We start from the raw sequence: 14342 nt of genomic DNA on the forward strand, positions 1-14342 counted from the left end.
TCCCCATGGCAGGATCTGCCCTGTGCCACCTGCGTCTCCAGCAGCATTTACTTCTGCCTGGGAAAGACTCCCCAGTGCATGCAATGGCAGATCCTCTTTTCTTGCTGTCACATACCTTCCACAAATCTCCCCTGTCCTAAAGACTCCCAGAGTTTGAAGGTGAGGACCTAGCCCTGCCAGCAGGGGTCTGAGAACGACCTGAATGGGGAAAAAACTCTTAAGCTGAATGCTTTATGTCCTTCTCATCTGCTCCTCTCATGCCCTGGTCTCCCCTTACAGAGGCTGCTCCCACACATCTGGAACAAACCCAGAAGCTCAGAGAAACATGATCCCAGTGCTGGTCGATGGGGCTCATGCTAGACAGAGCTGGGACCTCATGGCACTGAGGACACAGCCAAGCAGCTCCATGCTGGTGCTCTCAGAAGAGAAGCTGCAGGCACCAAGACACACACTCCATCTGTTCAGCCCACGCTGCCCAAGCCCCTGGCTCCCACCCAGTCCTGACATCAACCTTCTTCTGAACATTAGACACAATGTCCTCAACTGATCTGGCTCTGCAAGGGCAACAGGCAACAGCCTTTTTCCTGCCTTCTGGATCTTGCCAGACCCTGAACTCCAAACACTTGCAACTATTTCCTAAGCTGTCACATTGCTCAGGTGCTAGTCCAGCATCCTTAGGTCTGAGATGATCATGTCTGTATCTCTGGGGTGTGTACTGCAGCAAAACATTGAACTCCTGTTGGACTCATTCTCTGCTGGCTCCTGCAGTAGTTAATAGAGAGAAATCAGTGTCTCCAGAGGGCAATTCAGAACAAGAGATTAATGCTCTGAATTACATGTCAGAGGGCTGTGATTATCTGCTAGTTAGAGAGGAAGCCTTGGGAGACATACTCTAGTGTGCTCAAGCTGGGCTCTCTGCATCTTCAGCACCATCCAGATACTGTACTTTCCTGCGACCTGTGCTTCCTGACACCCATGCCCAGGTATTTTGTCACACTGCTCTTCCCACCACATATGCCCGGGCCTTCCCAATCCAGCCATCTCTGCAGCTCAAAGTTGCCTCTGCAGCACTGCAGTTACCTGGAGATGAGTGGGATCAACTGATTAGGAACTCGTTCCCAAATTCCTATGCCAAGGTGCTGCTGGCATGCCGAGAAAGGCACTGAAGTGCCATCATCACTTGTCATCATCAAAGAATTGTCAGCTGGGAGGCAGCTTAGGAGGGTTCCTTTGGCTGAAGGTATTGTGTACTGGCCCTTTATTTACTTCAGCACCAAAGCATAGTGAGAGGCAGGAGCATTTGGGAGGGTGTCAAGGCACAGTGTGACAGGTCAAAGTGGAGGCTTTTCCAAGAATTGAGCTGCAGGGTGAGGACTGTTGCCTAGAGGATCCTTTAAGATTGCATTCTTGTTTTCTTTGGCAGGAGAGTTCTCTTAAAAATCAGTTTCCTGTTATTTTCACTTCCTCCCTTATCCATCAGCACAAATTAGCTTTTCTTCATTCTTCCTTGGCTTTCCTCACCACACACTGTTGGCCAGCTTACTCATCTGGAATCTGCCATTTGCTAACTGATCTGATTAGAGTTAATTAGTAATTATTTGTATTACTACAACCCTGATGTTATACACACCATGGGAATATAATTTAATTACAGCATAATATCAATCAGATGCATAAATTAAAATGTTCATGTTTTAATATGAGTCCATTTTCTATTTTCAGTTGTATGAGCTTCCAAGCTTGGAGGAGAAAAAAGCTGTTGCTCCAGGCTGTTGCACAGTGAGATGGACAGTTGTCCCAAATCAGGTGGAGCAATGGGCTTACAGTTCCCAGGTGTGGTTACCTTTAAGAATAATATTTTCTGGAAGGATTTTTATCAAGAAAAAGCTGTGATTGTACACCATTTAAGTTCTACAGTGTATAGCAGCGGTTTTAAGTGCATGGTCTATGAGGAACCTGCTCTTTGTCTTCACTATGACCTAGACAACAGCTGAGTCTTGCTGGAAGCTGAAATGTAACCAGTCCCTTTATGGCCTCTCCTTAGCATTCATCATTCTTCACATCCTTAGCATGTCTTCCCTAAGCCATTTTTTCCCCAGCTGAGTAGTTCTAGTCCAGTTAACTTGTTCTTTTGCACAGGCTGCTATTTTCCATAGCTTCATTTCCCTTTCTGAGCCATTTCCAGAGAGAGGAGCAGCACTGCAGGCATGAAGCTGGTGGACACACCACACAGACGTTACACAGAAGAAAAGGAGTATCAAGGAAGCCAAATTTACCCTGGTGCTTTTAAGCTGGCACGCTTAAGACAAGAAAACCTGTGTGTGTGGGGGGAGAGGGGGAGGGAAGATGGGGTGGTGGTGTTAGCCATGTAGATATGTACATAGTATCTATCTATGTAACTATAAACCTTCTGGGAGGGAATGAAGATGAAGGAGCCAGGCTCTTCTCAAGAGTATCCACTGAAAGCAACGGGAGGTAATGGGTACAAATTAAAACACATGACATTGCATCGGCTCATGAGAAAGGAACTTTATCCTTTCAGGGTGGTCCGATGCTGGCAGAGGTTGTCCAAGGAGGTTGTGCAGTCTCTGTCCTTGCAGATCTTCAAAGGCCAAGGGCACACAGTTCTCTGCGACCTGCTCTAGGTGAGCGTGCTGGAGCAGAGGGCTTGGCCCAGAGGACCCCCACGGGTCCCTTCCAACCCCCCCTCCTGTGTGGCTCTGTGCTTTGCTTTTCCTCCTAAAGCCCCTCAACTCAGCCCCGATGCCCGCTGGAAAGGGTGCTGGGGCAAGGGACGATGCCAAACTCCTCCCCGAGGGTCCACCCCAGCACAAGCGCTCCCAACTCCAGAAGACCCTATGGCAGACACGGTCAGGAGAGGGAAAAGATTCTTTTATTGTCAACAGCGGCTGCAGGGGCCCAGGAGTCACAGCGGTTCAGCCCGTGAAAATCGGTCAGCACCTGCAATGACAGAGTCAGAAAGCTCTGATAAGCCCCCAGAGGCAGGAAGAGGCAGGATTTGGTTCCCCCCTCTTTGGGGGACGCTGTTCCCCAGGAATGCCCAGAATGGACCAGAGCTCTGCCCCAGACATGGTTGCCCAAGCGCCACAAAGGGTCTGGGACCAGAAGCGGGTTCTGGGGGTGCAGAGCCCAGTGCCCTGTCCCCGCAGCTGCTGGGGACACACAGGCCCTCTCCAGAGCAGCCGGAGGGAGGGCTGGGGACCCTGTGTGTCCAGGCTGGCTTACCTGGATGGGCCGGGGCAGCGTGTTGTCCTCCCCACAGAGGGCTGCCAGGGGCTGCCCAAAGAGCACCCTGCTGCAGCCGGAGCCCGCCTGCCCTGGCGCCTGGGCAGCGGCCGGGGTGCGCCGCAGGGCGAAGGGCCAGGGCAGCCCCATCCTCCTCCTGCTGGTGCTGCTGCTGCTGCTGCTGCTTCTCCCTCCTGCTGCAAAGGAAAACGGAGTAAGACACCACCAATGGAGACCCCAGGACAGCGGTCCCAGCGCCTGCCCTGCCCTGCGCTGCCCCACCGGCAGCACGGTGCTGTGTGGTGCGGCAGGATGGGCAGGGAGGCAGCAGCTGGAACCGCGGCTGTGGCTCGGAGGTGTTGACTTAGAGGCTCTTGAGAGCCATCGTGCCACGGGGTCAGCCTGTGCCAGCCTTCGCCCTGCCCTCCTGCAAGCTGCGGGCAGCAGCAGAGTTCTCCGTGTCCCCGCAGAAGCACATCCAGCAGGCGCTGCCCAGCAGTTGTCCTTGTCCGTCCAGGTGACATCCTCCCGTGGGCTGCCCAACCTGCATGGTGACACTCGGGACAAGTGAGCACAGCTCAATCCATTGCAGGTGGTTTCCTTGCTTTCCCAAACTCACCTGGCGAGCGGCAAAGTCCCCCTGCATTTGCAGACGGGGCCGTCGCTGTCCAAGCTGTAGATGTGTCCACCCACTTTCCGTTGGGCTCAGACCGTTGGTCATGGGGACAGAGGCGCTGTCCAAGCCCTGGGTTGCTCTGTCCTGCCTGAGCAGCTGTATTTGCCCTTCCCTTCTGGGGGCCAAAAGGTGACGAGGGGATGCAGGATGGGGAAACATCCCCCATCCCTCCCTCCCTGCCACCGAGCTGCCTGCTCCCTGCCCAGCTCTGCACGCAAGGCAGAGGCCAGTATTCACGGGATGGCGTGGGCACGGCTGGGAAGCTGTCCTGCCCGACCACGACTCACCCAAAAGTGGCGATGCAGGAGCCGGTGGGCCAGGCGAGGATGACAGAGGTGCTGTCCTCATCGGTGCCTTCCTCCTCCTCCTGTCCATCCTGCCCCGCAGCCTCCTTCCCGCTGCTGAGCACCCACAGCTGGTCCAGCGCCAGGCGGAGCTGTGGGCGCAGGCTGGTGCCATGTCTGCAGAGAGCAGAGGCGGGCACTGAGCTGGAGGGGGGCTCCTTGGGCTGGGTCCCCACGCGCAGAGCCCTGTCCCCCACCTGCCCTTGGGACGGACATTGGTGCCTCCAGCACCGAGGGGCCGGGGCCTGGGGCTGGTGCCAGGGTGTCCCTCGGCCGGGGCTGGGGACAAGGACGTGGGCTCTGAGGGTCTTACCACAACTTGGCGACCACCAGTTCCTCGTGGAGGAGCAGAAGGCGCCTCTCGCTCCTCTTGCGGCCCCGGGTCAGCCGCACGTCCGCGCTCAGCACCGGCTCGGCGTCGCTGAGAGCCTCCCTGCAGAGCAGAGAGCGGCGGGCGTGAGCAACGCCAGTGCTGCGTGGCCCAGCTGTGCCCGCGTGTCCCCGAGCCCTGGGGGAGCCCACCTGGAGCCGCAGCAGCAGCTGGCCTGGCCCATCCTGCCCGGGAGAGGAGGGCCCTGGCCGTGCAGCGAGGAGGGGGCCCAGCCGGCGACGGCGAGGCTGGGAAGCGGGGTGCTGGTGCTGTGGCAGCGCTGCTGGGCCAGAGGCTGCCTCCTGCCAGCGCCGCTGCGTGCCAGCACGGCTCTGCCCTGCTGCCTGTGGTGGCCGTGGGCTCCCCGTGACCAACGGTCTGAGCCCAACGGAAAGTGGGCGGACACATCTACAGCACAGCTCAGGCAGGGACCAGGGACCCAGGCCTGAGTTTGAATGGGCCCCTGGCTCATGGGCAGGGTGCATGGGTGGAGGTCTCTGCTCAGGGTCATTAAGGCCTATCAGTGCCCTCAGGACTCCGACAGTAGGTAAACAAAAAAATAATTCTGCAGGAGCGGGCTGGAAATTAGGACCATGCGTGGCAACCAGTTAGCTGAGCGGAATGTGCTGGAGCTTGTAGGTCACTAACCCTGGGAGGACAAGGAGCGTGAACAGACACAACAATCAACATGATGAGTCATGCTGAGAGAGCATAGGGGAGTGGGGGGGACGGGCCAAGGAGAGGTAACACCTTGCTGTTAATCGCTGGTAGTTAACCACCAGTCGGGGATTGCCTGGTATGCAAGGCTTAGCTTCAAGATCCAATCTGTTTAAAACGCGCAGCTTCTGAAAGTATATATAAACTCGTGCTTCTGTACAATAAATCGACATTTGCTTGCATCAAGCTGCATCCCGTCTCTCCATCGCAGCATAATTCTGCAAACAGAGGCTCAACATTTCAGCTACACAGGGAGGAAAGCAAACACTGCAGCACTGGTAGAGTGGCACATGTCAGACATCCCTCCAGAGACAGGTTATTTCCAAACATGTGACATTCCTTGACTTCAGTTCCATGAGAAATGAGGGATGCAGCAGCATCCCTGCACCGGTAGCCAAGAGCTGTCAGACAGGCAGGGTCAGAAGGAGCAATGCCAGCGGATCCAGGGATATGCTTCTGATTATAAGCTGCCCAGCAGAAGTGGCCCAAATTGTCCTAAGTCCTGAGCCAGTGGGTTTCTGTGGGAAACCTTGGACCTTCTGGGCTTTGGTCCTTTAAATCAAGAAAGAGTAGCAGTCGCCACCAGTGCTGAGACTCTCAGCTGCTTGCTTATCTGCTGTGGGTTGCAAAAGAACTGCAAGAGGCAGGTAATACCCCTGAGGCTAAATTCAGGCCGGGAGCAGGTGAAGGAGTTACTGCCACCTCCCAGCCTTGCAGATGGACCTAGCACAAGGCTGCCTCTCCATTCAGTGGCACCTGGGGCAGAGGTGGGTCCTGGATGCTGAGACAAGTGTCATGAGATGTTTCATATGGCAAAACCTGACACAGAAACTGAGTAATTGTTCCCAAGCTCTCCTGGCTTACAGCTTGCTGCTGCTGCTCTAGAGCTGGGAAAGGCCAAATATGCACCCAACAGCTTGTCCATCTCACCCCTATCATCAGTCTACCAGAAGTTACCATGTGACCTTCTGCCATGCAATCAAAGTGGTGTTGTGACCCCATAATAAAACACGTAAGACCAGCCAGCCCACGGCTCCTGCATACACCTTCCAACAAAAACCGGGCAGGGGCAGCAGTCTTCCCCCAGACTTCCTCACATGTGTTTCATTAGCAAGATACTCTGGTGCTCTTTTGGAACATACATTTTTGACAGTCAAACATCAGGCAGGCACTGTTCTTTATAAGCACCAAATCTCTCATGGTATTTGTTTCTTCTCCAGGAGACTACCAGACTTGAGGTCCCCCAAGATTTAGGTTTCTTTCCCATCCCAGCTCAGATCCAGCACTGCAGCAAAGGCTGGTGGCCATAAGAGCCTTCCCAACTGCATGGATTGCCAGAGAGAGGTGCTCAGGCTGACTCAGTGACATTAAAGACACTAAACACACAAGGATATGGGCGGGAGTCTCTTGCACAGCGGTTTGCAGATACCCTGCAACACCTCCTAGGGCAAGGCTGCTCTTCTCAGGTTTGCATCGAAACCCACACATGAGGCCAGCTGGCTGAACTGCCAGCATCCACAGGTGATGGGACATCTCAGGGGCTCCCTATCTAACCATGCTTTTTGGACCCAAACTCACAAGTCAGAGCAACAGCTAAAGCAGGTTCCCAGTTTCTCCTGGGAATGAGGCAGCCTTTGCAATACTCTGGCCCCATCTGCACCCAGTCTGCTGAAAAATGTGGAAACTCATCCTTTCCAGAGGACTTCCACTGACAGTTTGCTTAGGGAGTTATCAAATCTACATAACCATATGAATGCCAATTTATTGTATATGGCATTGTTCATGTCTATTGATGAAAGCGGCTATGGAACAATACCAGGTAATGAATATATTGAGCTGAGCAGTAGATATATCTGGAATGTGTAACTAGATTCTGCTTTGACTGTTCAATTTTCCTGCACAAGTGTGGGAGTGTGGTATGCATTCACCATGTACAATAGAACTAATACCAAGAACTGTCTGTTTGCAACATTTGTTACCTCTAGAGAATTTAAAATTTGAGTGGAGGGAAATGTACTTTTGTTTGTAGAGTGTTAGCTGCATCCTTATGAATTTCAAAAGCAGGCAGGACCTGAAATATCAGCATCTGCTGCTTCTTTCTATACCTTGCTCCTTTCTTCAGAATTCAGGTTTTGCTTTCTTCCTTTGTGGCTGTTGATTTCCTCCACTGTTGCTGATGTGGGTTGCATCAGCAAGAAAGCTTTGAATGCATCAGCACGGAGCAGATAGACAGACACTCAAACTGTGATACCTGTAGGATACAAGTGCCTGGCAAGAAATAGTTTGCTCCATGCAAGTACACATCAACCATGACACCTTGTTTTCTTTGGTTTACAGAGGTGTTTTTTTTCTAAATAACAAGGTTTTTGTCCTTTGTACAAAAAAAATAATGTTTCTCTGTTATGAAGACAGAGCATTTCCTGAGCAGCTTCCACTTAACTGGAAAGCCATTTGCCACTGAGCAGTATTTAGATCACCATCTGCCCTACGCAGCCAGCAAGCTCATGGCTTGTTTTTTTCCTGCCGTACTTGGGTTACGTGTGTCAATCACAGCAGTACAGAAGGAGATCCTAATCTCCCATTGATCCCAGGAAGGCCGGCAGGCAGGCTCCACTTGGTGTGCCTCTCCTGTGAGATGGACGTGGGGAGAGGCGAGGAAGCCAGCGCAGTATTCCCAACCCCCAGCCTGAGGAAGGGATGAGGAGGAGGCTTTGTGGGCCATGCTCAACAGCAGGATGAAGAGAAAAAAAAGAGAGGGGATGAGCAGGACCAAGGGCACAGCCTGCACTCCGTCCTTTGTCAAGCACATCAGTGCCTTTAAAGCCTCCAGACAGCCTCGGTGGAGCTTGTATTGGTATCACACTCCCACCACCAACCTGAAGTACCAGGGGCTCTTTTGCAGTTGTCTCCGTTTGGATGAAGCACCAACACATGTCAGGCAGTGCTGAGCATGGCCGAAGTAAGCTCAGGCTTGCTGCTAAGAACGCTGCATAGCAATCACTGCACTCTGGCTCCTGCTCTCTTCCCTGCTTTTTGCCTCTCACCTCCATACCGCCAACCCCGAACACACAGGGTGGGTGCTCTGCTGCTCGCCCACCCGTGAGCAACACATTTCAGTCTACAGAAATTAGAAACATCACTTTGCCTATAGGTTTGGATCTAGTCACTTAAGAACCCAAGGTATCATTATTTAGAAAAAACAAACCAACAAACAAGGAAGCTTAAAACAGCCATGCAATAGTGGGACTCTAAGAATTTTGAGTAAACTATCTAGTATCAGCCTTACTCTTCAGCCACCAGCTCTGTGGCAAAAACTGCAGGGAGCTTCTGAGCCTCGTTGTATCCTGAATGCTGCAAATTCCAAAGCTAAAACAGCCCACACTTGCAGAGGACTTTGAAATGCTTGGTTTTATCTCCATGCACTTGTGCTAAGTGTTTTTACTCATTGAGATAATGGCTATTCATCCCAAAACTATTTTGTAAAAATCCAGTCAGAGGAGGCAATCTTCTTATCTCGTAGGATACATAGGTTTTTGTTTAAATATGATAGGCTACAGAGAAATTAATTTATTCTTTTGAAATGGTCCCTCTTTCTCTGTAAATATGTACATATATATATGTATGTATTTTTAGCCAATGCAACAAAAAGTACAAAGTTAGTTTAAAATTTCAGCTAACAGCATTATATGTTTTTTTTGCAGAGACAGATCTTTTCAGCTTCTGCTAATTAGCATATCTTTGACTGATGGAACAGTTTAAACTGGCTAAAAACCTAGCCCAAAAAGTGTCATTTAATTTTCTAACTTAATTTCAAGCTACAAATTGGATTGTCTTGTTAGGTTGTTTAATTTTATTTCAAAATGTTAAAGGAGTATTAAGGAGTCATGTTTTCCAAAATTTGTGGCTGCAAAAGTTCCTGAGACAAGGAGGCTTGGGTTTAGCAAAGCTTCATGCTCTGCTTCTTAAAGGGGGGGGGTGGGGTGGTGGGAAAGACACAGGGAAATGAAGTTTGTGAGGATGAGCAAACAGCAAATGCCAAACAAAATAAGCAGAGGATGGCAAAGGCACTGTCAAAGTTGCCTTCTACAGATCCCTTAAGTAAAAAAAAAAAAAAAAAAAAAAAACCCAAACTTTTTACATCCTTACCTATTTTTTCTGTCATCTATGTGCTGTTCCACTTGCCCAAAAGTTATGCTTCTCAAAAGCCTGCCAAAATAACATTTTTCCCTACTTCCACCAAGCTTTCTCCAACCTTGGAGCTGCCAGGTAATCCTGTTCTCAGTATCAGATCAATCTTCAAGTTTAGATACTTGAAAACATGCAGTTCCCCGTGATTTTTTTGCAAAACTTCAAACTGCATGAAAATCTGCAAAACCCTCTGGTAGCTTAGACAGGTAGAGAGGAGTGTGGACAGAAGCGCCTACCAAGATCTGAGTGCTTGGTGCCATGTATGTGCTAAATAGCAACCGTATATTCCTCTAAATAGACAGGAAAAGCAAAACAGTGATGGAGCCAAGGATTTAATACCTCAGCATTGTAGACAGAGCTTGGAGGCACCAGTCACAGATACATATTTCAGGAATACCAAGCCTGAAACTGAAGCCTCCTTCCCAACAGGAGGCTGCCTCAGCCACCACCCACGGACACCTCTGTCTCAGTTCCTGCGGAGGAAACAGAGGAACCAGCTCTCTGGTTGCTGTGGGGACCTGGAAGGTGCAGGTCCCTTTCCCGGAGTATTTCTAGCACTTCCTAAACACGTCAGACTCGTAAGAAGTCCTTCAAAAGTCTACCTGGATGAGGCGCCCAGCTGGGCTGCAAAAACCTTCTTGCAGGCACTTCCAGAACTGTGTAGCCGCCTCCTTTGATGCTTAAGACACCCTGAGGCTCCTATCCTCGATCTCAGGAGCCTGGAAAACAGAGACTGCCAAGTCACTCAGACTGTGCTGCAAAACACCACCCCAAAGGATTCCACCTCTGCTTTCCTATTCATATGTGACTCACGAACAAACATGCTGTGAAAACTTCCAGTCAAACCAATTCCGCTATAAAAACCATAAAATTAAGTGCGAGCACGCTCACATCCCCCTGCCTTTCTTTGATGAGAGGCCATAAATGTCTGACTGGGCAAAGTCAGCCGAGGGGTTGCTCCACTACCCAGTTTCTCAGCATTGCTGCCAAGAAAATGAGCAGCGCTGTGGTTGTTTTGGTTAAACCACACCTTGCTGATGCCAAGGCACTGCAAATGAGCTAAGCCTCATTCAGAGGAAATTTATATCAATTTTCCGTCTCCAATGAGACCTGTATGAGAAGTTGCACCTACAAGAAAAGGATGTTTGGGTGATAAATACTGTGAGAAGACAAGGGCCAAACGGAGCTGCCAGGCACCAGACGAGGCGGTGGGAACGTCTTCAACAACACAGGCTGGCTGGGGTCCTGCCGGTGCTCACTCTGGTTCTAACAGCTGCCATATGCGAGCACAGCAAGGAGCAGACCCTGTGTCAGAGTCACTACAGCGGGCAAGGCACTTAAGAAAGAAGGCATTAGCTGCTGTGCAGCAGCAGCATCAAAAGCAGTGGCAGATGGGGAGAGGGGGGGAAGATGGATCTTCTCAAGCCAGGATAGTGCCCAGATTTGCTCACACATGGTGGTAGATATGGTGCAGATACTATAGACATCTAAATATCTATATAGGTGTGGTTATCAACACAAAACAGCTTAGCTGCTGCAGGCCTCCCTCCACTGCCTGAGGGCTAAGGAGGAAAGCTGTGGCCCCTGTGGTGGTGACACCCAGCTCTGACATACTTGGCCACCAAGACTGGCTGAAGACAGGCATGAAGCATTTAACAACAGAGGCAACTAGTGATTTGGACAGAGTTTTTAAAAAAAAAGGTCAGTCAAGGAATTTTATTTTACCTGCAGCTCCGTTTCCTGAATTAGTCTTGGGGAAGGTGACTAAAGTTGCAGTTGCTTTGTCCAAAAGATGTGAACAAATGGGATTTCTGAGGTTGAAGGCAGGTGCTTTCAGATGTGTTACCCACAAACATCAGTCTGTTCCCCTCTCTCCAGCTCTGCTTTTCCCACGGGGCAGATTCCTGCTGAGTGAGAGCTCACAAGCCCTCCACGAGCCCAGGGAAGAAACCTGGATGCAGATGGGTACATGACAGGGTTAACTGGCTGGAGCCACTGCTGACCTGTGATTTCCAGTAATATCCCCAAACAAGAATGAAAATGGGTTTTGAAGTTCTGGGCTGAGGTAGCAGCCTCCAACCGTGGCCCTGCAGCTCCTGCAGGATGGGGGAAGCACTGTCAGTCAAACACCTCGTGCCCCAGGGGTGGCTGCCCCAGTTTCAGCTGTTCTTGGTGGCATAATTTCCTCTCATGTGTCTGTCCTCTAGCTCTGTGGTTTGTGGCTGCTGCCCAAGTTCTGACATACAGGTCATTAAAACTGAGCATCATCAATGTAAACTGTCTGACAGTAAATTAGGCCATAGTCATCAGTGGTGGAGAGAAGTTGGTCATAGTCAGGGTATGTCTCACCCTGCAGACAGGGTACCCTCAGCAGCCAGGTGCCTTTCCTCTCTCCCTATAGCCCATGGGAAACTGCTTCTTCTCAGCTACTTGTTTGCCGAAGAGGTCAAACTGGGGAGGACTCTGTGCTGACCTCCATCACACCACACCCAGATGCCTCTGCCTGATGCAGGATAAGCCACCCATCACTTTCTACCTGTGGGAAGAGACAACTTGTGGGGTACCAACTCCTCCCTCCAAGTGGCATGGCTGAGGCCACTTGTAGGAGACAGACCACCTCCATCTAACATGTTTCCACCTCTGTAAGTCGGCTGGATCTCTTAGAAGGAGTTAGAACTGACCTCAGCATTCAGGTCTGACCCAGCCCACCTGATATGGCTACACTTGACATTGAAGAGCAAAAGCATTGGACTCCAGCATGAACACCAGCCTCAGTTTCCAGCACAGCACTGCTGCAAGATGTTGCCATCCAACATCTCCTCTGCTGTGAGCCTTTCTCCTTCCCTAAGCTGCCTATCTGGAAATTTTGGCAGCCTGCTGGCAACGAGAATGGTTTATAACATACGAGACCATTCCATTAAATAAGATGGGCAAACACTGACTTTCTTTTGGTAAAAAAATGCCACAGACTACGAAGTTCTATGGGAGACAGCCACCCCTGGTCAATCTCCTGAGTGTATTTTCCCCACAGCATCTTTTCTACTCCCCTGCTTGAAAGATGAACATACCTACCTCCCCTGAAGCCATCACATCTGGTTGCAGGGAACTGCAGGCAGCGACAGTACAGAGGGTAAGAAGCCCCTTCACTGAAGCAGCTGTGCCCAAGATAGGGCATTCAAGCACGTCAGCCTTCTTCATCTTTTTAAACACTGCCAGCACGGTGAGGAAGGCAACCTCTCTGCTCAGCCCTGGGAGGCAACATCCCAACACTGGCTTTTTATGTAGTCTGGGGAGTAATCCAAAAGAAGAACATCACAAGTGGACAAAATAGTACATTAAAAAAGGTCAGGTTAACAAGGGATTTCCAAAGAAAGCTGGGAAAAAAGACACAGTCCCAGGTGAACTTTAAGAAGTCCACAGAGTAACAGAGGGGTATGGAGACTCACCAAGCCTCCCTATACTGCTTATCAAAGCTGTCTTGCATCAGACAGGTGGGCAGTCTGCATTGATTGGGGTATTACTTTTGAACACACTATGATCTTCCCTGTGCTGTCTTATCCAGCAGGCAGGCAGGGAGCAGACTACCTGTGAGGCATTACAAAAGGTAATCTTTATTGACAGCTCTTAGAAGAAGGTCTCCTTAAGGCTGGCTTCCCACTATCATTCCTAATGTGTTGGGCTTGGCTTTATTCTGAGCAGGTAAGAAAGGTAAAGATGGCAAGAAGCTGTATATAATGCCTTAGTTCCCATCGAAGTGAGCACCTTCATCTGCGTTTTTTTTTGTTCGCCCACTCCAGGAGTCTAAGGACAGCTATAAACTGGAGAGTAGCCACGTGAGTTGTCTATATTGCAGTAATGACCCATCATCCCCATCCCAACCCAAAGTCCCTGGGTGCTCAGCGCTACAAAAACACCTCTCTGAATTTGCACTTCCCACAAAACAACTGGTTTCACTTCGGTTCCTTTCCATTTTTGGTGAGTGTGAAACACGTCAGGTCATGATTCCCCTGCCTAGCTAAGCCAGTCTCCTTATGCATCTGTTTGTCTTTCTGAGTGTCACTTTGTAGGTTACATGACAAAATCTTGCCTCCGGCTTACAAAGGAAGAGTGGCTGGTAAGGAACACCAAATGACACCCTGCCCCAGTTCCTCCCAGGGCTGTTGCAAGAAAGCCATCAGCCCCACGGGCTGGGGGGCAACGATCTCTGGAAGTCATGAGGGGGGTTATTGCCTAGGGGTAGGGGACTCTTTAGGAGATGCAAAGAAAGTGTGTTACCTGCTCTGCCACCTGGCTCCTACTGCCTTGCGGGGAGGTGTCCTCAATATCAGGATAGCCCATTCTTGCACCTGGAAGATGCTGTCCTTCAAGACCTGTCACCTTTCCTAACTCCTTTGCCTGTCAAACTGCCTCCCGTGGGATGCCTTGCTCCCCTGCTCTGAGGCACAGCTGGCAGTTTGGTTTCTGATAAATTACTTCTGCCTTCCCAGAGCAGCACAGCTCACCCAGCAGCCTCGGAGGGTCACAACGTCTTGCCAGTATTGCAAAAACACAAGCAGAGGGAAAGGGACATGTAACATCAACCCAGGACAGCGTTGTCGAAATCTCTGTACAGGACCCATTCTCTGAAGAATTAAAGAAGGGAATACAACAGGCAAATATAATCTATTTCTATGGAAAATACGGCTTGTCAAACAAACCTGATTTCGCTTTGTGATGAGATTACAAATTTGGTTGATAAAGGGAACTGTCCAGCTGTAATAGGCTTAGATCTTCAGAGAGCTTTTGACTTAGTATCAAATGA

The sequence above is a fragment of the Falco rusticolus genome, chromosome 12 (genome assembly GCF_015220075.1).
Source record: "Falco rusticolus isolate bFalRus1 chromosome 12, bFalRus1.pri, whole genome shotgun sequence".
Taxonomy (NCBI): Eukaryota; Metazoa; Chordata; class Aves; order Falconiformes; family Falconidae; genus Falco; species Falco rusticolus.